The 25,058-nt window shown below is 37.7% G+C and overlaps 1 long non-coding RNA gene across 1 annotated transcript in view; it reads left to right on the forward strand.

Annotated features, from left to right (window-relative positions):
• The first annotated feature begins 8,636 nt into the window (after positions 1-8,636).
• LOC132423631 (uncharacterized) overlaps positions 8,637-25,058 on the forward strand; it is a 149,419-nt gene continuing 132,997 nt past the window's right edge. Inside the window, exon 1 of the long non-coding RNA XR_009519021.1 lies at positions 8,637-8,660. This is a non-coding gene — a long non-coding RNA (uncharacterized lncRNA). The remainder of the gene's footprint in view (positions 8,661-25,058) is intronic.

Here is a 25,058-nt window from a genome sequence, read left to right on the forward strand (position 1 = left end):
TCTCTACGACTGTCCTCCATTCTTTTCATTCTTTTTTCTTTGTTCTGCTCCTTGGCAGTTATTTCCACCATTTTATCTTCCAGCCCACTTGTCCATTCTTCTGTCTCTGTTATTCTGCTACTGATTCCTTCTTGAGTATGTTTAATTTCAGTAATTGTGTTGTTTATCACTGTTTGTTTGCTCTTTTTTTTTTTTTTTTTTTTGCGGTACATGGGCCTCTCACTGTTGTGGCCTCTTCCATTGCAGAACACAGGCTCCAGACGTGCAGGCTCAGCAGCCATGGCTCACATGGGCCCAGCTGCTCTGCGGCATGTGGGATCCTCCTGGACCGGGGCACAAACCCGTGTCCCCTGCACAGGCAGGTGGACTCTCAACCACTGCGCCACCAGGGAAGCCCTGTTTGCTCTTTTGTTCTTCTTGATCCTTGTTAAATGTTTCTTGTATTTTCTCCATTCTGTTTCTGAGATTTTGGGTCATGTTTACTATCATTACTCTGAATTCTTTTTCAGGTAGCTTGCCTATTTCATTTTATTTGTTCTTGTAGTTTCTTACCATGCTACTTCATCTGTAACATATTTTTTTGTCGTTTTTTGTTTTTTGTTTTTTTTTTTTGATGGGTGATTCTATATTCCTGTCTTACTTGTTTGGCCTGAGATGTCCAGTACTGGAGTTTGCAGGCAGTTGGATAGAGCTGAGTCTTGGTGCCGAGATGAGGACCTCCAGGTGGTCTCACTCCGATTACTATTCCCTGGCATCTGGGGTTCTCTTTTAGTCCAGCAGTTTGGACTCAGAGCTCCCACCACAGGAGCTCAGGCCTGACTTCTGGCCTGGGAACCAAGATCTCACAAGTCAAAGTTCAAAGCAAGTTGGTGAAGCTCTCCTCCATTTGGTGACTCAGGAAACCATGCTCCATCTCTTGTGACACTGCCATCTCAGTATGTGGTTCAATTCCCACTACTCCCCGTCGCAGAACAGAAGGAACCTATACACATCATTTGTGCTCATAGGCTCCTGGGAAGGGCTAGCCACATGGCCATAACCTTTTTTTTCCTTTCCTTTGTGCTTAGTCTGGTTTCACTTGCTCACAGGGTGCTGTGTGCAGAGACCTTGCCCCTGACACCTCAGACCAGAGTTCCTGGTGTGACATGGCTACGCCTGACACTTCAACTGTTTCTTTTGTTTTTTTCTGGGCAAAATGAAATAAGAAATATGCATAGGCCAAAATCACCATGGCAAAAAAAAAAAAAAAAGTGCCTTGTAATGAGATTTTATTTCTGTGCTACAAAGGAATAGAGAACTGGTTAAAAGATCAATGACTTCCAGGATTCAGAATAATGTTTTTCAAATAATAACAAGACTTAGTAATACTAAATGGTAGTTTGCATCTTCCACATTCCTCCTCCTTCCCATATTCAATCATTTCAGTGTTAATATTATATACCAATACAGTCTTCCAGAAAAAAATTATAATTTTTGAACTGACAGGAGTTATTAACAAAAAAGAACATATATATTTATATATTTGATACAGATAACCATGTACTCTTCTGGGGCTGAAGCACTTAATATGAAAGAAGTCTTGAGGCTATGCCTATTTCTTTCAGCCCTGACTGAGTACAGTACAGTACAGTACAGATACAGTACAGTACAGTACAGTACATGTACAGTACAGATAACCATGTACTCTTCTGGGGCTGAAGCACTTAATATGAAAGAAGTCTTGAGGCTATGCCTATTTCTTTCAGCCCTGACTGAGTAGCATAGTTCAAATGTTTAACTTGGCTGTAATATCCTAATGGGATATTTGGCATAGAATCATAGAAAAGTGTGACTCATGAAACAATTGTCTAAAATGATGGAAATTCCTTTACTGTTCTCCTTTAATCTCTCTTGTCTGTGTTGATTGGATTTCCAACTACAAAAGCTGTAATGCCAAGGGAGATTTACCTAGTGCTGTGAAACAAAGAAAAATAAACCTGACAACTTTCAACTCTTCACTATGAAACCAAAGTATATCTACAAGAAAACCAAGGCTTCCTTTTTTTTTCTAGCTGAGAGAAAACAGATTGCATTTCTTGTGGGAAGTTCTTAGAGGCACCCGCACGTTGTGAGCCACTTTCTGAAGTCACAAACAAGATCAAACAACATCCTGCGAAGCCCTGCATATAGTGAAAGAAAAACTACTCCTGTCTCTTGCAGGGAGATCCCCAGGCAGAAGGAGAAACCTAGCCTGCCTATCTCACTTCTATAAGTATCTAGATAAAGGATGTCATTTTCAGAGATGCTTAAGTCTTTTTGCATTATTGGAAATGAAGTATTCCTTTTTTGTGAATTTTCCATTTAACTGAAACATTCCTTTAAGCACCATAACTTTATTTTTACCACTATTAATTAAAAGATTTTTTTTAAGTATATGCTGTTTTGCCTTATTAAATAGTACACTGGATAGCATTTACTGCTCGCCTAATGACTTTGGGTTATCATTATGATATCACTTACTAAATTTCATTTTCCTGAGTGGCTTTTCAAATATATAAAGCTATTTCTGTCCACATTTATCTGCCTTAGATAGTTCTAAATCTTGTGGCTTTGCTGTGTGGACTTTAACTGTCACTTACTACTATTTTGTCTTCAAGAAATATTTTATTCTCAGGGAAATTAAGAGACCCAAACAACTGACAGATATATCATGTTCATGAATCAGAAGTCTCAATATTTTAAAGATATCCATTATCCAAAAATTGATATGTAGATTCAATGTAATCTTAATCAAAATCTTAATATGTTCTTTTGTAGAAATTGACAGCTGATTCTAAAATTCTCCATGTAAATGGAGGAGACCCAGAATAAGCAAGACAATTTTTTTTAACATCTTTATTGGAGTATAATTGCTTTACAATGGTGTGTCAGTTTCTGCTTTATAACAAAGTGAATCAGTTATACATATGTTCCCATATCTCTTCCCTCTTGCGTCTCCCTCCCTCCCACCCTCCCTATCCCAGCCCTCTAGGTGGTCACAGAGCACTGAGCTGATCTCCCTGTGTTATGCAGCTGCTTCCCACTAGCTATCTATTTTACGTTTGGTAGTGTATATATGTCCATGCCACTCTCTCACTTTGTCACAGCTTACCCTTCCCCCTCCCCATATCCTCAAGTCCATTCTCTAGTAGGTCTGTGTCTTTATTCCCGTCTTACCCCTAGGTTCTTCATGACATTTTTTTTCTTAAATTCCATATATATGTGTTAGCGTACGGTATTTGTCTTTCTCTTTCTGACTTACTTCACTCTGTATGACAGACTCTAGGTCCATCCACCTCACTACAAAAAACTCAATTTCGCTTCTTTTTATGGCTGAGTAACATTCCATTGTATATATGTGCCACATCTTCTTTATCCATTCATCCGATGATGGACACTTAGGTTGCTTCTATCTCCTGGCTATTGTAAATGAGCTGCAATGAACATTTTGGTACATGACTCTTTTTGAATTATGGTTTTCTCAGGATATATGCCCAGTAGTGGGATTGCCGGGTCGTATGGTAGTTCTATTTTTAGTTTTTTAAGGAACCTCCATACTGTTCTCCATAGTGGCTGTATCAATTTACATTCCCACCAACAGAGCAACTTCACAGTTGAATGTATGTAATTTACCAAGTGTTTATTGATTATCAACTATGTGAAAGTCGCTGCCTTGGGGTTAGGAATAGAAAAGTGTAAACAGAGAGGAATGAGACAAATTCTCCATCTCTGAGGACATTATAATCAATGGGAGGAAATTAAATAGAAAAACAGCAAAAAATAACTAACACTAAATAAAGGCATATTGTATTAAAAGTGAATTAATTCTCCTGAAATTAATTCTTCCTGAGAAAAGTTTTCAAGATAATACTGATTTGTGAATTCTCCTTGAATAGATCAAGGTCTGAAAGTATGAGAGTCAAAGAATTCAGGGAAAAATGAACAGTAGAGTAGGGCTGTAGCAAATGATCCATAGGTTGTATATGGTAGGAAATAATTCTGGAAAGGCAGTTTGGAATTAGATTATGAAGTCTTGGGTTTTACACTAAGGACTTTAGACTTTATTCTCATAATGGTATGGGACTGGCTTCTGGGGAAGTGAGTGACATGAACTGATTTTCAGCATGGGGACTGAGTAGTTGAGAGAATGGGAGTTTGTATCGTAAGGTAAATCGCCCATTTGTTTATTCCACAGACATTGGTTGAGTACCCAGTGGTTGCTGGTGATACTGAATCTGATGAGATATGGCTTCTGTGATTGAGAAGCTTCTGGCCTGATGGCGGATATGGTGCCTAGTAATCAATGCTATGATAATGGTAGCACAGGATCGATTTAAATTGGTAGGTAGAGGTGATGATAAAAGAAAGCTATATGGGTCAATGACACGAGTTTTCAAGGACAGGTTCACATTAGCTAGACTTAGATGTGTGTGTAAGGATATGTGTGACAATGGTGGTGGGGTGTGTGTAGAAATTGGGTACTTCAAGCAGAGAGACTTCCATGTATAAATGCATGGACACGTGACATATGTTCAGAAGGAACATGCACCAAATTATTTCCTGTGACTGAACTGAGCTGTCTGTGGTGGATATGGCAGGAAATGAGTCTAGAGAAGAAGGCAGAAACTAAATCATGGAAGGCTTTGGTTGGTCCATGAAGAATTTTTTACTTTAATACTAAAAGTAATGGGGATCTATGAAATTTAGCTAAGAAATGGCATAATCATATTTGAGCTTTAGAAAGATCATGCAGTCATTTGTAAATAGAAGCTAGCCAAACTAGAGGCAAGAAGTCTAGTTGAGAGAGTATTGTGGTTGCCCAGGTGAGGAGTAATGAGACTCTGAATTAGGGCAATAATGGGGTGAAATTGATGGATTGAAGTCATTTAAGAGAGTAAAAGCTATGGAATCAAAAGAGAGGTTGGGTTTGTAGGGCTGAGTGAGAGGGAAGGTTCTAGCGGGATGCTTAGTGTTTGTCCTTGAAAAGTAGGAAAGCAGGGTGTCATGCATTGGGATAGGAAACGGAGAATAGAGAAGAGAGGGTTTGGGGAGAAAAATGCAAAATTTAGGATTGGACATGTTGAGTTTAAAGGTGCTTATGGGCCATAGTTCTATAGCCATAAATGGAGCCCTAAGGAGCCCTGGTATTTAAGAGTGGAAAAGAGGGAACTATGAAGGAGAAGAAGGAAGAAAATCAATAGCATGTTGTCCTAGAAGCAAAGAGGACAGAGTTTCACAGATGTGTCAGTGAGCAACAATATCAGATAACATGAGGACAAAAAAACAAAAGAGCAGCAACGTGCATGGAGCTTGTTGGAGATGTTAGAGAGAAGTGTGGTGAAGATAGGAACTAGATTGCTGTGAGTTGAGAAGTGATGAGATCTATAAATGAAAGGAAGAGGAAGTGGCAATTCCCCCCTGCCCTTTTTGTTTTAAAAGAAGCATGGATTCTTATAACAAACCATTGCCATTGATTTGGCATTACAGGGTGATGTTTAAGTATGCATATGCTGATAAAACTGTACAGTTGCTGTGACCATGGCAGCCTCCCTAACCTGAAGTTTGCTCCCTTCTCTGATCTTCAAATGCAATGCAGACAGTTGAGGACAGCTAGAAGGATGAGACCCAATTGCCAGAATGGATCAAGTACATGCAGGGGGCAGTGAAAGTAAAGTAATGTTTTGCTGCAGGCAGAACAGCAAACATTAAATGAGCAATTTAAGCATTTGGTTCACATCAAGAAGCAGCAATGCTAAAGAATGGGTAGAGAGAGGGATCCAGAAACAAGAAACATTGGCAGACTGGACCAAGTGGACCCGAAATATTTCAAAGCTTTTGAGATTAAATGCTAGTTCATGTCTGAGTAATATAAAACTAGTAGGCCATGGCTTGAGACCCATAGCATCATTTAAGTAGGAATTCTGGGAAAAAGCCCCAGGGGTTCTCTCTCTGGGTTAGATGAAGCTGCCTGCCCCCAAGCATGCAAATAATAATAAATATATTTGGTCTTCTACCAATTTACTAAACTATAAGCTTCTGGATGCCAGGAAACCTGGGAGAGCTGGGTTTGTTTTAAGAATCATCATCATCATGTTTTTGATAATTGAAGATACAGGCTTATTGGAAAAGAGAAATGTTTAATTACTGAAATATGTAGAAAGTGAAAGTTTCCCCATAATCAACCACCCCCATAACCACTGTTAATTAGTATATCTATACAATTAATTGGGTCTTTACAAAAATAGGATAAAGCTATATATGTTTTGTGACTTTGTGATTTCGGTTAAGAGGGTCTTTTATGTCAGTACATAGAGACAGTTTTCAGGCTTCAGCTTCTTCCTTAACAAACCAACAAAAACAAAACTTGTATTACATAGTGTACAGATTAATGAAATTATTTTAACGAATTCCTGTCAATAGATATGAGGGCTGTTTCTGGTCTTTCACAATTTCAGACAGACTGTAGTAAGTATTCTTGTGTGTGTATGTGCATGGGCATTTCTATTGGATATATGTCTCAGAGTCAAATCACCTCTATTTCTAAAAATACATTTTAAAAAGTATGTATATTTTGCCAAACTGCCCTGGGGTAGCTATTAAAGGAGCTGAAAACAGTATCTGTAGCAGGGGTTCTCATCTTGGATTCCATGACCTGTGGATATGATAAGAGTGTCTGTGAACTGCAGTGGGAAAAAAAATTTGCGTCTTCATTTTCTGTAACCTCTAACTGAAATTTAGCTTTCCTTTCAATTATTAATGGTAACAACAAACCACAGTATATTAGCAGTAGTTGTGATTTTGTCAGTAATAGAAATCACAGATATTTTCATTGTTGTTGCCAATATCTTGAAGTATTGTTTATGCTTTTCACTACTTTAAAATGATGGTAGTTATAATTCCTGCCAGTATATCTTTTTATTTAATGTGTTTAAAAAGAAGATGTATTTCAATATCACAGATTTTTGAAAATTGATAAATATTTCAATATATTTGTTTCCTTTGTAATATTGTATAGTTTATGCTTTTAAAAGCATTTTTATGAGAAATGGTCCACAGTCTTCACCATACTGTCAGAAACTGTGGCACAAGAAAGTTCAAATTCCTGTGACTTAGAGGCACAGTATAAGAAGTGAGAACTATAACAGAATTAATAGCAAACACTTATGGTGCTATGACACGCCAGATGCTGTTCTAAGTTTATTACTTATATTAACTCATTTAATCTTTACAACAACCCAGTTAGGGAAATAATCTATTTTCATTTTCAGGCGAAGAAAATAAAGCACAGAAAGGTTAATTTGCCCAAGGTGACAATACTAAGCCAGTTATGTAGCCAGGCTGTGACCTCAGCAGTGCACTTCAGGGTCTTTGTACTTACCTACTTGGATAAGCTGGAATTCAGAGAAAAGTATCTGGATATGTGATATAGTGAAGTCAGTTACTTTACCCAGTCACTCTGACTTCACACCCTGACCTGAGAAATATGGTTCTATATATGCACCTTTACCCACTGTGTTGATGGAAACATGGGAGCAGGATACATAAAGGAGATGACAGAGAGATCACAGACTCCCTGCTTCTGAATATAGTTTATATCTTCTTACCTACAGTGATTCTCATTAACTCATAAATTCATTTATTCCACAAATATTTTGAGCCCCTAGTGTACCAGGTACTTTCCCAGGCACTGGGATGTAACAGAGATTCAGAAAGATACAGTTCCTGCCTTTCTAGTTCTTATACTTTGGTGAGGAAATTGAGACCAAAAAAAAACAAAAAACAAAAAAACATATCCACAGCAACAAACAAAATGAAGATCATTTCATAGAGAGATACGTGCTATGAAGATGATAAAGCAGGGTAATGGGATAGAGCAACACAGGCAAGGATGGGAGATACAGCTTCAGCTGAGTCATCAAGGAAAGCTCTACTGCAGGGTGGCATTTGGGCTGAGACATCAGAGATTTGGAGGAGCAAAGCTCTGCAAAGATCTAAGGGACAGTGACCACACCATGGTCAAATGTCTGCATGTGTGAAGGAAATTGTTGAGACACAATAGGGTCATGGTAGAGGAATGGGTAGTGAGAATGGGCCACCTTCTAGGGAAGATATCTTCACTGATCAACTAGCAAAGGAAGACACTTTGAACCTCCCTCTCTCATACTTTCTCAGCTGGAATTTCTCACCATCAGAGCCAGCACTTATGAATCCCTGGTGGTATTAGGAATGCTCTTGGGGAGTATCAAGTCAGACCTCTCTTTCACTAGCTCTCTGCCTGAACTCTTTTTCACGTGACACTTTTTCACCAGAACGTACATGCCTGTACATGTTTTCAAGTTCTTCCCTCCCCCAGGGACTGAGGGAGAAAATACCAGGAAGGAAAGAGATTTTGCCATTTACAGAATACTGACAACATACTGTCATCCCAAATAGGCAGACTCATTTCCAGAAAAGTGAGTCTGTCCACAGTTTTGAGTTTCAGTTCTGTTTTGTTGTCTCACCACTGACCAATTTTCTGCCAACAGAGGGTGGATTGGCTTTAGTGGAAATAGTTACTTCTACTATAAATATAAGAAAATCAAAGTAAAAAATACAGAATGGAAAGAGAATGTTCGAACGTGCAAGAGAATGCCACCTTAAAGGTAAGTGTTGGTTAGAAAAGAAACAAGACTAAAAAGAATTAACTGGTGAGTCTGTGTTAAAATAATGAAGTTTAGATTAGCAAATCTAAGATGGTCTATGCATCATACAGCATGACAAGAAAACAGAGTTGTTGAATGTGTTTCACCTATTTTCTGAAAGCATGGAGGAAAATGGGAAAGCCAGTTTGGACCCTTGCTAATAGAGAGCCATAGAATGAAAGGGCTGGAAAATATCTTGGAGATATTTATCCCAATCTCCATATTTTATTGATGAGGAAATGGAGGTCTGGGGAGCTTGAACGACTTACTCAAGTTACACAGGAGCTTTATGACAGACCCCAAATAAGAATTTGGTCCCCTGGCTCCAGCCCAGGTTTCTTGCTGCGTAGGTCACTGGCTCTCTGCTTGTCCTTTCCTTCCTTCATTTGGCATTGGTAATTTTACGCCATGATAAACTCTTCTTTGGCTCTCCTTCCCTAGGTTGAGTGACCCAGAAATAACTTCAGACACTCAATTCCATCTGACTTTCTCTGAGCCTGGTTCTTGTATAAGGGCAGCATTGTGGTACTTAAGGTATTTAAAAGAATGATGGAGTTCAAGTCAGAAGAATGAGGTCCAAATCACTTACCAGCTATGTTGCATAAACAATTACTACTCTAAACATAATTTTTTAAGCTATCAAATGAGCATAGTTAATTATTCCTACATACCTCAATGACTAGGGTCAAGTAAGAACTGAATAATTCCTAAAGTAAAAATGGTAACGGAGTAGAAAAGTTGCCGAGGACTTCTGAGTAGCTAACAATCTCACTTTAAAAAATAAAAATTTATGTATTTATTTATTTATTTTTGGCTGCGTTGGGTCTTCGTTGATGCACGCAGGCTTTCTCTAGTTGCGGCGAGCGGGGGCTACTCTTCCTTGCGGTGCGTGGGCTTCTCATTGAGGTGGCTTGTCTTGTGGAGCACGGACTCTAGGCGCATGGGCTCAGTAGTTGTGGCTCCCGGGCTCTAGAGCACAGGTTCAGCTAGTTGTGGCGCACGGGCTTAGTTGTTCTGCAGCATGTGGGATCTCCCCAGACCAGGGCTCGAACCTGTGTCTTAACCACTGATTCTTAACCACTGCGCCACCAGGGAAGTCCCAATAATCTCACACTTTATTATCACACCCATTTAATAGAAAGCATATGGTAACTGAAATAATTAAAGAAAAAAGTAAATAACAATATAGAAATTTCCACAAATAAATGAAGTTCATCATAGACAATTAATAAGTGACAACGTTAGCTAACCCAAAAGTCCAGGGTGCCCTTCTGAAGACATTTTAACCCTGAATGAGATTTGCACTTTAAATCAAAATAAAGTATTTGACTTGAGAATAGATACTCTGATGATTTTTAAACATTTATGTGTCTATCCACTACAATACCTATCAGAGTATCTGGTGTATACCACATGCTCAGTGTATATTTGGTGAATTTCTATAAATTAAAGTCAAACTCAAAAGAGCGCATCAGAAACTATTCAGCTGTAGGTCTTTAGGTACTAACGTTAGTCCCTAGGGGTGGCAGTGAAAATAAATGTGTAGAATAAATTTTACAAATAAATTTAAAATTAATTAAATTCTCATTCATTTTTATGAATACTTAAGATCAAATTAATGATGTATGTTTTGTTGTCTTATTTTTGACATCTTTATAAAAATATAATTCATATATCAAAAAACTGTACATTTTACATGGGTGAATTCAGTAGCTTTTGGTAGAGTCATAGAGTTGTGCAGTCATCTCCATAGTCTGGATTTAGAGTACTTTTCTCTCTCCAACAATAAATCTCACACTCCGTAGTAGTCACTCCCCATTCCCCTGATGTGACCCTAGGCAACCACTAATCTAAATCTCTACAGATATGCCTGGTATATTACATTGATTGATTTTCTACATTAAACCAACCTGGAATTGGGGAATTATCCCAGGAAGATACTTCTCATGTGGTTATGAAATATAATCCTTTTAAAATGTTGCTGGATTAAGTTAACTAGTATTTTCTGAGAATTTTTTGCATCTATATTTGTAAGCATATTGGCCTGTAATTTGCCGGGGTGGGGGGTTGTTTTTGTTTCTCGTGTGATGTCTTTGTTTGGTTCAGCTATCAGGTAATATTTGTCTCATGGAGTAAGTTGGGAAGTGTTCCCTCCAATTATATGTTTTTGGAAGAATTTGTGAAGGATTGGTATTAGTTCCTCTTTAAACAATGTAGAATTTACCAGTGAAACTATACACTCCTGGGTTGTTCTTTGTGAGAAGTTTTTAAATGACTAAATCAATCTCCTATTATAGGTGTACTCAATAAAAGTATAACAAGAAAGATTTGAGATCTTTATTATGTGTTCAAAATAGACATTTACAGCTGTAAATTTCCCACTGAGCCCTTCTTTAACTGCATTCCATAAGTTTTGGTATGCAGTGTTTTCATTTTAATTCATGAAAATTTTTTCTAATCTGCCCTGTTATTTTTTTGACTCATTTATTCAGGAAGTTTAATTATTTTTACATATTTATGGATTTCCCAAATTTCCTTTGTTATTAATTTTTAATTTAATTTTGGTCTGAGGATATACTTTGTGTAACTTCAATCCTTTTAAATTTATTGAGACCTATTTTATGGTCTGTACTGGAGAATGTTTCATGTGCACTGGAGAAGAATGTGGATTCTGCTATCATTGGGTGGAGTGTTTTACAGATGTCTGTTAGTGTTTTATAGTCTTGTTCAAGTCTTTTATTCTCTTGTGGATCTTCTGCCTAGTTATGTTATCTATTATTTAAACTGAATGTTGAAGTCTTCAACGACTATTGAATTATCTCTCTCTCCCATCAGTTCTTTCAGATTTGATTTCATGTATTTTGGGCCTCAGTTGTTAGGAGAATGTATGTTTATAATTGTTACATATTCCTGATGGAATGACCCCTTCATCATTATACAATTTCTCTAGTATCTTTAGTAACATTTTTTTGTTTTAAAATTTATTTTGTCTGTTATTAGTAAAACCACTCAAACTCTTTTTTGAAATATCTTTTCCACACTTTTACTTTCAACCTACTTGTAGCTTTGATCTAAATTGTGTTTCCTGTAGATAGCATATAGTTGGTTCTTTTTTTTCTATTTTTATTTTATTTTATTTTAAATTGAAGTATAGTTAATTTACAATATATGTTAGTTTCAAGTGTACAGCAAAGTGATTTATATATATAAATAAATAAGAACATATATATATATATATGTATACATATATATGTACTTTTTCAGATTCCTTTCCATTATAGGTTGTTACAAGATACTGAGTCTAGTTCCCTGTGCTATACAGTAGGTCCTGCTATTTACCTATTTTATATATAGTAGTGTGTATATGTTAATCCCAAACTCCTAATTTATGCCCTGCCCCCTACCTTTGCCCTTTGGTAACCATGAGTTTGTTTTCTATGTTTGTGGGTCTGTTTCTGTTTTGTATATAAGTTGATTTGTATCATTTTTTTTAGATTCCACAAATAAGTGATATCATATGATACTTGTCTTTCTCCGTCTGACTTATTTCACTTAGTATGATCATCTATAGGTTCAACCATGTTGCTGCAAATGGCATTATTTCATTCTTTTTTATGGCTGAGTAATATTCCACTGTATGTATGTGTGTGTATATATATACACACCACATCTTCTTTATCCATTCATCTGTCAATGGACATTTAGGTTGCTTACATGTCTTGGCTACTGTAAATAGTGCTGCTATGAGCACTAGGGTGCATGTATGTTTTTGAGTTAGAGTTTTCTCCGGATATATGTTCAGGAGTGAAATTGCATGATCACAAGGTAGCTCCATTTTTAGTTTTTTAAGGAACCTCCATACTGTTCTCCATAGTAGTGGTACCAATTTACATTCCCAACAACAGTGTAGGAGGGTTCCCATTTTTCCACACCCTATCCAGCATTTATTATTTGTAAACTTTTTAATGATGGCCTTTCTGACCAGTGTGAGGTGATACCTTACTATAGTTTTGATTTGCATTTTTCTCATAATTAGCTATGCTGAGCATCTTTGCATATGCCTTTTGGCCATCTGTATGTCCTGAGAACTTCTTTATAGCATTTCTTATAAATCAGGTTAGCTAGCAAATTGCTGAAATTATCTCATTTTTTTCTTTAATCTGAGAATGTCTATTTTGCCTTCATTTTTGAGAGATAGTTTTGCTCATTGTAAGATTCTTAGTTGAGGAATTTTTTTACTTTTTGAATATGTGAATATATGAATTTGAATTTTGAATATGTCCTCCTACTGCCTTTCTGACCTCCATTGTTTCTGATAAGATGTCAGCTATTATTAGAGTTCTCTTCTGCATAATGAGTTGTTTTATTCTTACTGCTTTCCAGGCTTTCTCTTTATCCCTAGAATTTAACATTTTATTATGATGTGTCTGAGTGTGGATCTCTGTGTTTAGGATAAAGTAAGATACTTGGAGTTAATAGCGCTTATTGGATATGTAGAATATTTCATTTTGTTTTTATCAAATTTGAGAAATTAAAAAAAATTGGGGTTAGGCATTATTTCTTTGAGTACTTTTTCTGTCCTTTTCTTTTTCTCCTCTTCTGGTATTCTCATTATATATATATGTTAATATTCTTGATGGTGTCCCAAATCTGTCTGAGATTTCACTTTTCCTTTATTCTTCATCTTTGTTATTCAGGTGGTATAATCTGTATTGATCAACCTTTAAGTTTGATGATTCTTTCTTTTGTTGGCTCAGATTTACTGTTGATTCCCTCTAGTGAATTGTTCATTTTGATTATCAAACATTTTAACTACAGAATTTCCATTTGATCTCCATTATAATTTCTGTTGGTTTTTCTCTATTTGATGAGACATTGTTATCATACCTTCCTTTAATTCTTTAGAAATGGTTTCCTTTATTTTTGAAAATATTTATGATGGCTGCTTTGAAGTGATCATCTGCTGAGTCTACCATCTGGGCCTCTTCAAGGCAGTTTCTATTACCTGCTTTAATTCCCTGTGTATGGATCACAGTTTCCTGTGTCTTTCCATGTCTTATAATTTTTGGTTGAAAGCCGGACATTTTAAATAAAATAAGTAGGAACTTTGAATACTGACCTCCACCCCACCCCCAGGGGCTTGATCTTGTTATTGTTTGCTTGGTCATTTATTTGTTTAGCAACTTTGCTGAACTAACTCTTGGCAGTTTATTACCCTCCCCAGTGGGCAAAAAGCTCTCATATCCCTGCTTAATTTTTTTTTTTTTTAAAGCTTGCAGAATTTTTTTTTAATTAATTTATTTATTTTGGGGTGTGTTGGGTCTTTGTTGCTGTGCGCGGGCTTTCTTTAGTTGTGGCAAGCGGGGGCTACTCTTCATTGCGTTGCATGGGCCTCTCACTGCGGTGGCCTCTCCCGCTGCAGAGCACGGGTTCCAGGCTCGCGGGCTTCAGTCATTGTGGCTCGTAGGCTCCAGAGTGCAGGCTCAGTAGCTGTGGCTCAGGAGCCTAGTTGCTCCACGGCATGTGGGATCTTCCTGGACCAGGGCTCAAACCCGTGTCCCCTGCATTGGCAGGCAGGCTCGCAACCACTGCGCCACCAGGGAAGCCCCTCCCTGCTTAATTTTTTTTTTTTTTTTTTTTTTTTTTCCAGTACGCGGGCCTCTCACTGTTGTGGCCTCTCCGGTTGCGGAGCACAGGCTCCGGACGCGCAGGCTCAGCAGCCATGGCTCACGGGCCCAGCCGCTCCGTGGCATGTGGGATCTTCCTGGACCAGTGCATGAACCCATGTCCCCTGCATCGGCAGGCGGACTCTCAACCACTGTGCCACCAGGGAAGCCCCCTGCTTAATTTTTTTAAAAATCTTTTAGTCTGGTTACCTAAGGATTGCCCCTACTTCAGCATAGGCCATTTATTTGTCAAAAATTGTGCTTAAGCTTCCTTGGCCAGTTATAGTTTTTCCTTTTACTACTGGATGTATGTATGGCTTGGAAGCTGCTATAAAGATTCAAGGAGTTTACATTTTTGCCCCCACATTCAACCAGGGACTAGTAGCTTGGATTTTTTTCTCACCAGTTACTCCTGACAAGGCATGGCCTTGAGCATGCATTCAGTCTTCCTGACTGTCAAGGATGGGAATGATTTTGTTTTTAAGCCTGGTTTCCTAGGAGTTGCTCTGGGTCTTCATGGCTTATTGTTCATTCAGTGTTTGGTCAGAGGTTGTGTTTATGCTCCTAGTGCCAGTGAGATTTTGTTGATTGATCTGTGTGTAGCTTGGGGGAATGTTTTCAAATCTGCCTCATGTCCTGCTCTGATGCTCCTGAATGGGTACAGCCTAATTCACGGGCACAGTCTTCCTGAACCCCAGAGTTTACTATAATCCTAGGAGAGCTCTTTTTGGCTATTTATTTCCCTGGTTCTCTTTGATAAACTTCTGATTTTTCTGCCATTTTGCTTGTTTCTGCTATTATGAAGATATAGTGCCCATTCAGTTGTTCTCCACCAAGATCTTCATTGTCTTTGACAATGCCATGAGGCCTGACATTCTCAAAACACTGTTACAAATATTGTTAGTCCCCTCAGGCAAAGCTATGGAACTTTGTCCTGGCATCCTATGTTTCCTCCCTGGGCAGAACCTCTGCTCTGATAAATCAGAGCTGTAGGTGTCCCTCCTTTCTCTTGAAGTGATACCCCTCTTCTCCAAGCAGGCTCTTGAGGGAGATTTTAGCCCCAGGTCTTGTCAGCTTGCCCCTCTTGGTGTAGGACATCTGCTCTAAAGGCAAATTGGTTCAAAAGCAGTGGGGTCTCCCAAGTTTTGGCCTGCCATGCCTAGAGTAGCACTTCTACCCCATGAGTAGGGGTTGAATGGGGAAAGGGAGCCCTAGTCCTCTTGGACCTGCATATCTGGAACAGAGCTTTTTCAGCATGGGGTTAAGAGAGATGAAAAATACAGGCAACCTGCCCCTCCCAGGATAAAACCATAGTCCTAGACTGGGAGCTGTGGAAAGAGGGAGCTTCCATCTTCTTGCTTGTATACTACTCAGGATAGAACTTCTATAACACAGAAATGAGGGATGGGGCAGTAATTGAGTGAGTCTTGGCTCATCTGCTACAATCTCTTGCTGTTCTTACCAAGATGTGGTGGGTTTTTTGTTTTTTGAATCGAATATTTCTCCATTTGCCAGATGCCATTAGGACAATATCCAGAGATTTTTTAAATTGGGTTTTTTGTTTTGTTTTGTTTTTAGTAATTTTCTCTAGTTACATCCTTTTTTGTTGGGCAGAGTCAGCTGTGTTCCTGATTCTACTCTTCGGGAAGTTGGCCCTTTTATATTTTTAACTAAATAAATGTGCTTTTAACCCTTTGTTATTAATAATAATATTCTTGGGTAAAGAATATTATTCTTGGGTATTCTTGACTTCTCTGTGTCTCTTTTGAGCGGCAGTGTTCTTTACCTGTGCAAGATAATCTGTATTATCTAATAAAAAGAACAAACCGATCAAATATATACTGAAGTAATAGTGGGGGACTAGCAATAAAGAAATGCTAAATTTCATAGAACTCTGAATTTCTATAAACTCGGATATTTGAATTAATGTTTTCCTTTGGAGCTGTTGGCAAATCACACAGTCTATTGGGTACTTCATTTATTCAAGTGAAGGTGATAATCCTGAGTTGCTCAGAATGTAATTATGAAGACTGATTGAGGAGGATTGTTGAAAGATGGTAGGGTTGTTGAAAGATGGTGGAATCCGATCAGACTGACTCGTTCAAAACCTGGACTCTGTCACTTACTGTAAGCATTATGTTAATTAACCTTTTTAGGCCTCCGTTTTTGTTGTTGTTTACATGTAAAATGAGAGCAATAACAACTATTTCAAGCAAATATTAGTATTAAAATAATTTATACAAGTGCGTCGTACATTGTTTTCTATAGAGTAGAATAAAGGTTGCAAATTATTACAATTTTTTATTATTAGGTATTATTAAGACTAATATTAAGAATAATAAGAACTCCTTTAGGTAGTAAATCATATAAATACCCCAACTCTATCAATTAGGATGCTTTGGCTCTAAGTAACAGAAAAATCAGCTCAAAAAATTCTTTCTTTCAGGAAATCTAGAGGGAGGGGAGTTTCAGGGTTGGTTAAGTTAATGGCTCAGAGGTGTCATCAGGAACCAGATTTATGCAGTCTTTTAGTTCTTCAGTCCTCAGAGTTTTCCTTGTTGTCTTAGGTTGATTCCTTTCAAGGCACAGATGGCAACTACAGTTCCAAGCATCACATGCAGGTTGCAATGTCCATAGGCTGAAAAGAAATTGACTCTCTTTTATTCCTTTTTAAGGACAAAGACGACTCTCCTAAAAAGTCCCTAAGAAGCTTCCCCTCAGTTCTCATAAACCAGAATTTTGTCACATGCCCGTTGTTAATATATCATTGGTAAAGGGTTGAGATTACCCTTAAGGAAATTAATAAAGATTTACCCCTCTTCCTCAGGCTATTAGAGAGGTTTAACATCTCTGAAAGCAGATTGTATTCTAGTACCTGAGTATAACTGGGTTTCTGTGGGCAAGGGAGAAGAAGAGAATGGATTTGGATAGATAATCAATAACATCTATTACATCTGTGCTAGGCATTAGGGGACTTAGAGATCAATAAGATACTTTATTTTCAAGGAAATTATATTTATTAATAATATTATGAAAAAATAATATCATGACTACAATTGTCCATGATAACTGATACATTGCCCTGTCAATGTCTTTGAAGCCATGGGTTTAAAAGAAAATGAGACATTAACTAAACTTGTTGACTCTCATACAAACTCATCTCATTTCCTTTATTCTCACCAAGACATTCTGTTTAGCCAGCATTGCAGATACAATCAATCAAATTGGCTAAAAACAATAAAGGGAAATTTGAAAACTATCCCTCAATGATGGGAAAGTATCACTAATATCTAGAAAAGTTAAGTTTATTTCATCTGTAAAGAAACTAATTCATGTTGATTTGAAGAATCATCACTTGATATTCCAGACTGTTTTGAAGAAATCACTCAGGGTCTGTCTAGTGGCTCAGACCTTCCAAGTTTCTACCCACAGAGTAACACATTCTGTCAAGTAGGCATCTGAAAGTTTTACAGAAAATAATAATAGAGATTTAGTTCTGTTTTGAATGAACACCTAAGAAAGTCCATTTTTGACTGTAGTTGGGGGTAGAGAATACAGTTGAAAGTGGTTTTAATTTTAGTGTTTTATACTTGGTAGTGGATTGGAGAGAGAAGTGCCAGTGTCTAGATTTATGAAGCATTTACTATTTGTCCATGATTTCTAAGTTTATTCATTCAACAAACTGCACAGCTAAGTAGCTCACATATGTTCTATATTTTTGTAGGAAATGATGAACCCCACAAAGTAAAAGCCCTTCAAGGACTTTAATATAATCATATAGTTATAATACAAAAAAGCAAGTGATAAGACAGTTCCTGCTATAGGACTTATACAGAAAGAACACAATAAACAAGAGATGCAACAAAGAAAGATAATGATAGATATAAACATAATGATACATTGCACATACACATAGACATATTCATCAGATATTTATTGGGTCTTTGCTACATATAAGACACTATGCTAAAAAGAAACAAAGAGAAAGAAAACATTCCTGGGCTCAGAAAATTTACAAGATCACAAGAGAGATAACCTGCATACTTAAAGTACTAAAAACTAAAAAGAAAAAAATGAATAATTTTTAATAAAAATAACAAATGCATACATAGGGGTTATTATCCGCCAGGAGCTACCCTAAGCACTTTACATACACTAACTCATTTAAACTTCACAAACTGCACTAAAGTAGATAGTATTATTATCCCCATATCACAGAGGAGGAAACTAAGGCACAGAAATAACTTGCCCAAGGTTGCATAACTAGAAAGCGGGTGAATTTGGACTATAGCCCAGGCATTCTTTCTCCAGAGTCTATGCTGTACATGGTGCTTCATAATTATGTGCAAGGTAACCACAGAATTTCTATACAGGACAGAACAAGATATAGAATTTGACATTTTAAGAAGATATAAAGAAAATACTTGGAGTCTTCAGAGAAACGAGATATTGTTTCTAGTTCAAAGGATAAAATATGCCTTTCTGAAAGAGAGAACATTTGGAAGATGTGGAGGATTTAGGCATGAAGGATTTAGGCAGGGACAGCCTTTGGGGGAGGGTAATAGAATTGAGAAAGTACAAGGTGTTATAAGGGAGTGAAGGTTTTTTCAGTGTAGTTGGAATATAGTTGGTTTAAGGAGATTAACTGAAGATTAAAGTGGAAAGAATCCTAAACTGTTAGGGCTGGCGATGCCTTAACCATCAGTTACTCTAGCTCCCTTATTTACTGACAAAGAAAACGAAACCCAGAGAGAGAGAGAATGACTGGAGCATCACCCTGGTGGGGCTATGACTGGCAGAGCCTGGACCAGAGCTCTGTTCTACTGACTCGCTAGGCCAGGAGTTTTCTTATTCCACCAAATTATAGGAGCAGATCAAGGAGAAACTTTATATGTAAGTAACAGTAAACTACTAAAGGATTTTGAGTACGGAAAGAAGACCTAAATTTGAATCCCAAGTCCTTAACCTGCCAGTTGTGTGATTTGCGAGGATATTACTTAACCAGTTTAAATTCAGTAGGTTGAGCTGTAAAATGGGGAAAATAAAATGCCTATGTCATAGGGTTGCTTTGAGAAGTCGATGAGGTGTCTTACACGTAGTAATAGTAGGTGCTAAAAAAATAGTGAAATCAAAATTTCTTCTCCCTTCCTTTCTTTCTATTCTTTTTTTTTTCTTTTTTTTGTTTTGTTTTAGTAAACTTTCCTTTTCCACCCCCCACTTCTTCTTTTTCTTCCTCTATCAAATAGAAGGGTGGGGAAAGGCAGACACTGATCCACCCCACACCTACCTGCAATGTGCTCCTGCCCAGGATCTGCACCTCTTGGCCTGAAGTTTGCTTTGGAAGCATGCTATGCCCAAGCTCATGGCAGACCAAACATACCAGAATGCCCATAATCCGCCCCCCAGAGAAGCCCTCAAACAATGGCTGAAGAATTGGGTTGGAGAAATTCGTCAGCTTCTTCCTTGACACACTGGTTAAGCTTCCTCTGAGGCACAGGTTCCAGGTCGTTTCCCAGGGTTTCCCCCCAGAATTGATCTCAGTGCCCTCTGGGATAGCACACCCTTCATTGGCTGCCTTCCCTTCCCTGACTCACTTCTTCATTCCCCTTTCAACCTTTCAAATAAACTACTGGCAAATGATTATTTGTGTGCTTTGGGAGGAATTCCACACTTAGATGGGACGGGATCATAAATGATGGAACTGGGTCCTAGAAGATCAGGGAGGAATGGGAATAAAAGCATAGATTCCCTTAGTCCAGGGGAAGAAAAAGGACATTTTCAGGGTTGATACTGGCAGTTTACTGACAGCCAAGCTAGCTCTCTTATCTATGTTATCCTGCCCTCTCATCATTTCTTGATATTCCAGGGCTGAACAACATAATCTCAGAAGTCTCATTATAATGTCTACTGGGAAATCCTGAATGGCCTGGCTCCTGGGCTGACCTTTCTTTCCCAAGGCTGATAACCTCTCGGGTTTTTTTTATTTTGGTTTGGTTTGGTTTGTTTTTTTTTGCGGTACGCGGGCCTCTCACTGTCGTGGCCTCTCCCGCTGCGGAGCACAGGCTCCGGACGTGCAGGCTCAGCGGCCATGGCTCACGGGCCCAGCCGCTCCGCGGCATGTGGGATCCTCCCGGACCGGGGCACGAACCCGTGTCCCCTGCATCGGCAGGCGGACTCTCAACCACTGTGCCCCCGGGAAGCCCCCTCTCTGGGTTTTTGATAGCAGAACGAGGAGGAAGCCACCAGTGCTAATATGCGCCGTGATTCTGGGAACAAGGGTATTCCCAATACACAAACACCAATAACTGTCATTTTCAGAATTACTGTGGTGGTGCTGGTGATAAAGGCACCCTAGAGTAGTTGCCTGCTTATCTAGATGACAGTCAGTTTTCTGGAACTATGTAGATGGGTCTGGGCCAGGAAGAGGCTTTTCTCTGAGGCTGCAAGAGATTTGCCAACAAAAGCAGAGAACTCTTGTAGTAGCCCTACCCTTACACCGAGGAGAGTGCTGCCTTGAGAAGGGCAAGGCTGGTCTTTGTTCCCTACCTAGAATCTCCAGTTTCACACATCCATCTCCCAATTAGACCTTCTTTGTGCTACAAGGCAGAATCCAAGAGAGCTTGTTGTGCACAATGCAGACAGGAGGAAGGGATATCTTTAGCAGACTCACATGAAAATATCTTTTAAAAGTCTAGAGCACTAGGAGAATGAAACCAACTGGTGTCCAAAAGGACCTTTTAACAGTCCAGGGAAACAAAGCCATTCAAGTTTCAGGGATTGTCAAGGCTAGACTTTCTGAGGAGATTATCACTAATATGGCCTCTGTGTCCAGATGATGATGAAGTCGTTTTCATGCAGTAAATACCTAGACTACACAAATAATGTGAGAAATAGTTTTCTAACACATTGAGATTTGAAATATGACCTGTGTTTGAAATTTAAAATGGGGGTACAAATATGGGCAAATTGAAAGTAGATAATTTTCTAAAAATCAATTGGTTGAAAACAATTGTTAAAATCAGGATATTGGTCAAAAATGGATATTTCCAATCTCGGCAACTTTTCACTCAGTGATGCTTACCACTTCATTACAAAAACCATTTGTTCACAAATGGGGATAACACTCATCGTGTATTGAGTATTTAGGGTGAATAGTAAAATAATGTCTATGATTATTGGAAAACTAAATTAATTAAAATGATCTATAAAGTATTTTCAATCTCTTTATTTCTTATTCCACTCCTAAAACAACATACTGAACTGTAATTAATGCTCTTTCTAAAAATATTTGACAAAAAGAGAAAAAGAAAATAAAATCAGGCATTCATTTGTTCCTTTGGGAAGTTTAATTTCTTTATAAAGAATTATTTGTCACAATTCCTTATGTTACAAAAAGTCAGGAAAATGTAGTTAAGTATCAACTGAAAGTAGACAAAATGGCTTTTAAAATGTGTTTTTAAAATTTTTAAATTACTCTAGGTTGCTTAAATATTAGTAGTATATGAACAAGTGGTTAGACACTTTAAATGTTTACCAATTTATTTTGCGTTATTTATTTAGACAGAGAAATATTTTTTATAATTCCTGAAAATATTAACCAATGAATTTAAAATAATTTTATAAGATTTTAAAAATAAATAAAAGTACTAAAATATAAACAAATATTTACAAACAAGTATAAGAAAGATGATTCCCTAACCAAATACTTTCTGAAGAAAAGACTTAAAAAAGACTTGTAGCCTAAAAATTATAGAATGATCGCATGATACACAGAAATTACATATTTTTTTAAAGCAGTGACTGGAAAGGTTTTTGTTTTCAACTAATTTGTGATTTTAACCAATTTGTTTTAGAGTAAGTCACTTGGAAAAATTTTAGTCATGAAGTTTATACAGGGCAGTCACATTCTACAAGATGTTGATACAAGATTTAGTGACTTTCATGTGTATGATTTCCAAAATGACTTATTGAAACCTAGAAATAAAGACTATAGGGGTGATGACTGTCCCTGTGTTATGTGATTACTTGGCTGTTGGGTAGAGAGGGCATCCATGTGATAGAGAGATGTTTCTTGAAGCAGGGCTCTTCATCATGATTTCCTGCAGAGGTCCAATCAGGCCTGAATGGATGACACAGGGGAGACCCTCTTATGTGCTTTATACAAAAGATTTTGGTACTGTGGTCTGTGGATTGTTTCCTGAAAGAGAGTAGTAAGGTAAATCACAATAAAGCACTCTAGTGAACAAAATAGGTTCTGCACAAGCCACAGAATAGATCTGGGTGTGTCAAATACTATCATATGATTTCTATTCCAAATTCCCTTGGTGGAGACAAAAGGCTAAGGATACTTACCTTGAAAAGATCGAGAGACAGAGGCAGAGAGAAAGAGAGAGAGACCTGAGAAGTCTTTATAGATTATTATGATATTTAGTTCTCCCAGGCTCAATAACACCAAAACTAGGAAAGGACACCTGGTCAAATTCTTTGCAAATTCTGAGTCATAAAAAACTTGTGACTAGTACTGTACATTTCATATTACTAAATTAGAGCCTATAGAAGGTTTTATGACTAGTTCTTGGCAAAAAGATCAGAGAATGTCCTTTCAGCTGCCAGTGCTAACTGAAAAGGCAGTAGATTTTTGTAAGCAAAGGCAGTGGGCTGAGTAAGTATATTTCCTGAAGGGTGCCTTTGACATTTGCAAGTAAAACTCAGCATTAGAAGCCTAGATGTATCCGGTGAAAAACAATCTGTGAGCTGTGAAACTGCAAAACAATTTTGTGGATCATTTGGTAAAGTAATTTCTTGATCTGGTCTCCTTTGTCAGTAGTGCTATGATATTGACAAGATTGCTCTATTCTGGCGTTTTCTTTCTATTTTCTATTCTTCTGAATGCTGATGAATTAAGGTTTCCATAAAATAAAACTTTTGGCGATAGGAATGTAATCATCATGGCTTTTATATTTACTAAATTTTCTATTTAAAAAAAAAACTTATGAGGGTAATGAACACTTGGTGTAGTAGTCAAGCAAATACAAATGAATAAAATATTGTCTCCTTTGCCAATCCTTCCCCCAAATGAACAGTATTATCAGTTTACTGTGTATCCTTCCATACCTTTATGTCTATAAAATGTATTAATTTGTAAAAATTGGCATGGCATTCTTCTCATCCCTGTATACACTCATTTTTGCAATGTGACCTTGTGGCTCCTTCCATCAAGAAATCGAGTCTATTTCTTTACCTAGATCTGGGCTTGGCAGGGTGAGTTCCTTTGATCATTAGGGCCTGACCAACATGACACTGGGAGAGCAAATGATGGAAAGCATTTGCCTTTGGGACTTGTCTTGAGCACCACATGAGTTTTATCACATCATAGTTATGCATAGAGCCCCTCCAAATTATGAAACAAAAGTAGCACATAAAGGATTTCTGAAGTCTTTGTTTAATGAGATAGGTCTTTTATCGCATTGTGTGATCTGATGGAACTTATATGCAATAAAATCTCTTACATTTCTATCTATGTATATGTAAATATATGCTTTACTTTTTAAATTGAAGTATAGTTGATTTACAAGGTTGTGTCAATTTACTGTACAGCATAGTGATTCAGTTACGCATATATATACTTTTTTTTACATCTTTATTGGAGTATAATTGCTTTACAATGGTGTGTTATTTTCTGCTTTATAACAAAGTGAATCAACTGTACATATACATATATCCCCATATCTCTTCCCTCTTGCATCTCCCTCCCACCCTCCCTATCCCACCCCTCTAGGTGGTCACAAAGCACCGAGCTGATCTCCCTGTGCTATGCAGCTGCTTCCTACTAGCTATCTATTTTACATTTGGTAGTGTATATATGTCCATGCCACTCTCTCACTTCTGCCCAGCTTACACTTCCCCCTCCCTGTGTCCTCAAGTCCATTCTCCATGTCTGCGTCTTTATTCCTGTCCTGCACCTAGATTCTTCAGAACCATTTTTGTTTTTTAGATTCCATATATATGTGTTAGCATATGGTATTTATTTTTTATATTCTTTTTCATTATGGTTTATCACAGGGTATTCAATGTAGTTCCTGTGCTATACAGTAGGACCTTGTTGTTTATCCATTCTATATATAATAGTTTACATCTGCTAACCCCAAATTCCCACTCCATCATTCCCCCCCACCAACCCCCCGGCAACCACAAGTCTGTTCTCTGTGTCTGTGAGTCTGCTTCTGTTTTGTAGATAACTTCATTTTTGTCATATTTAGATTCCGTGTATAAGTGATACCATATGATATTTGTCTTTCTCTTTCTAACTTGCTTCACTTAGTATAACAATCTCTAGTTGCATCCATGTTGCTGCAAATGGCATTATTTTGTTCTTTTTTATGGCTGAGTAGTATTCCATTATATATGTGACCACACCTTCTTTATCCATTCATCCATTGATTGACATTTAGGTTGTTTCCATGACTTGGCTATTGTGCCTGGTGCTGCTATGAACATAGGGGTGCATGTATCTTTTCAAATTATAGGTTTGTCTGGATATATGCCCAGGAGTGGGATTGCTGGATCATATATAAACTCTATTTTTAGTTTTTTGAGGAACCTCCATACTGTTTTCCATAGTGGCTGCACCAATTTACATTCCCACCAACAGTGTAGGAAGGTTCCCTTTTCTTCACACCTTCTCCAGCACTTG

This window comes from Delphinus delphis, chromosome 1, assembly GCF_949987515.2.
Source record: "Delphinus delphis chromosome 1, mDelDel1.2, whole genome shotgun sequence".
Classification (NCBI taxonomy): Eukaryota; Metazoa; Chordata; class Mammalia; order Artiodactyla; family Delphinidae; genus Delphinus; species Delphinus delphis.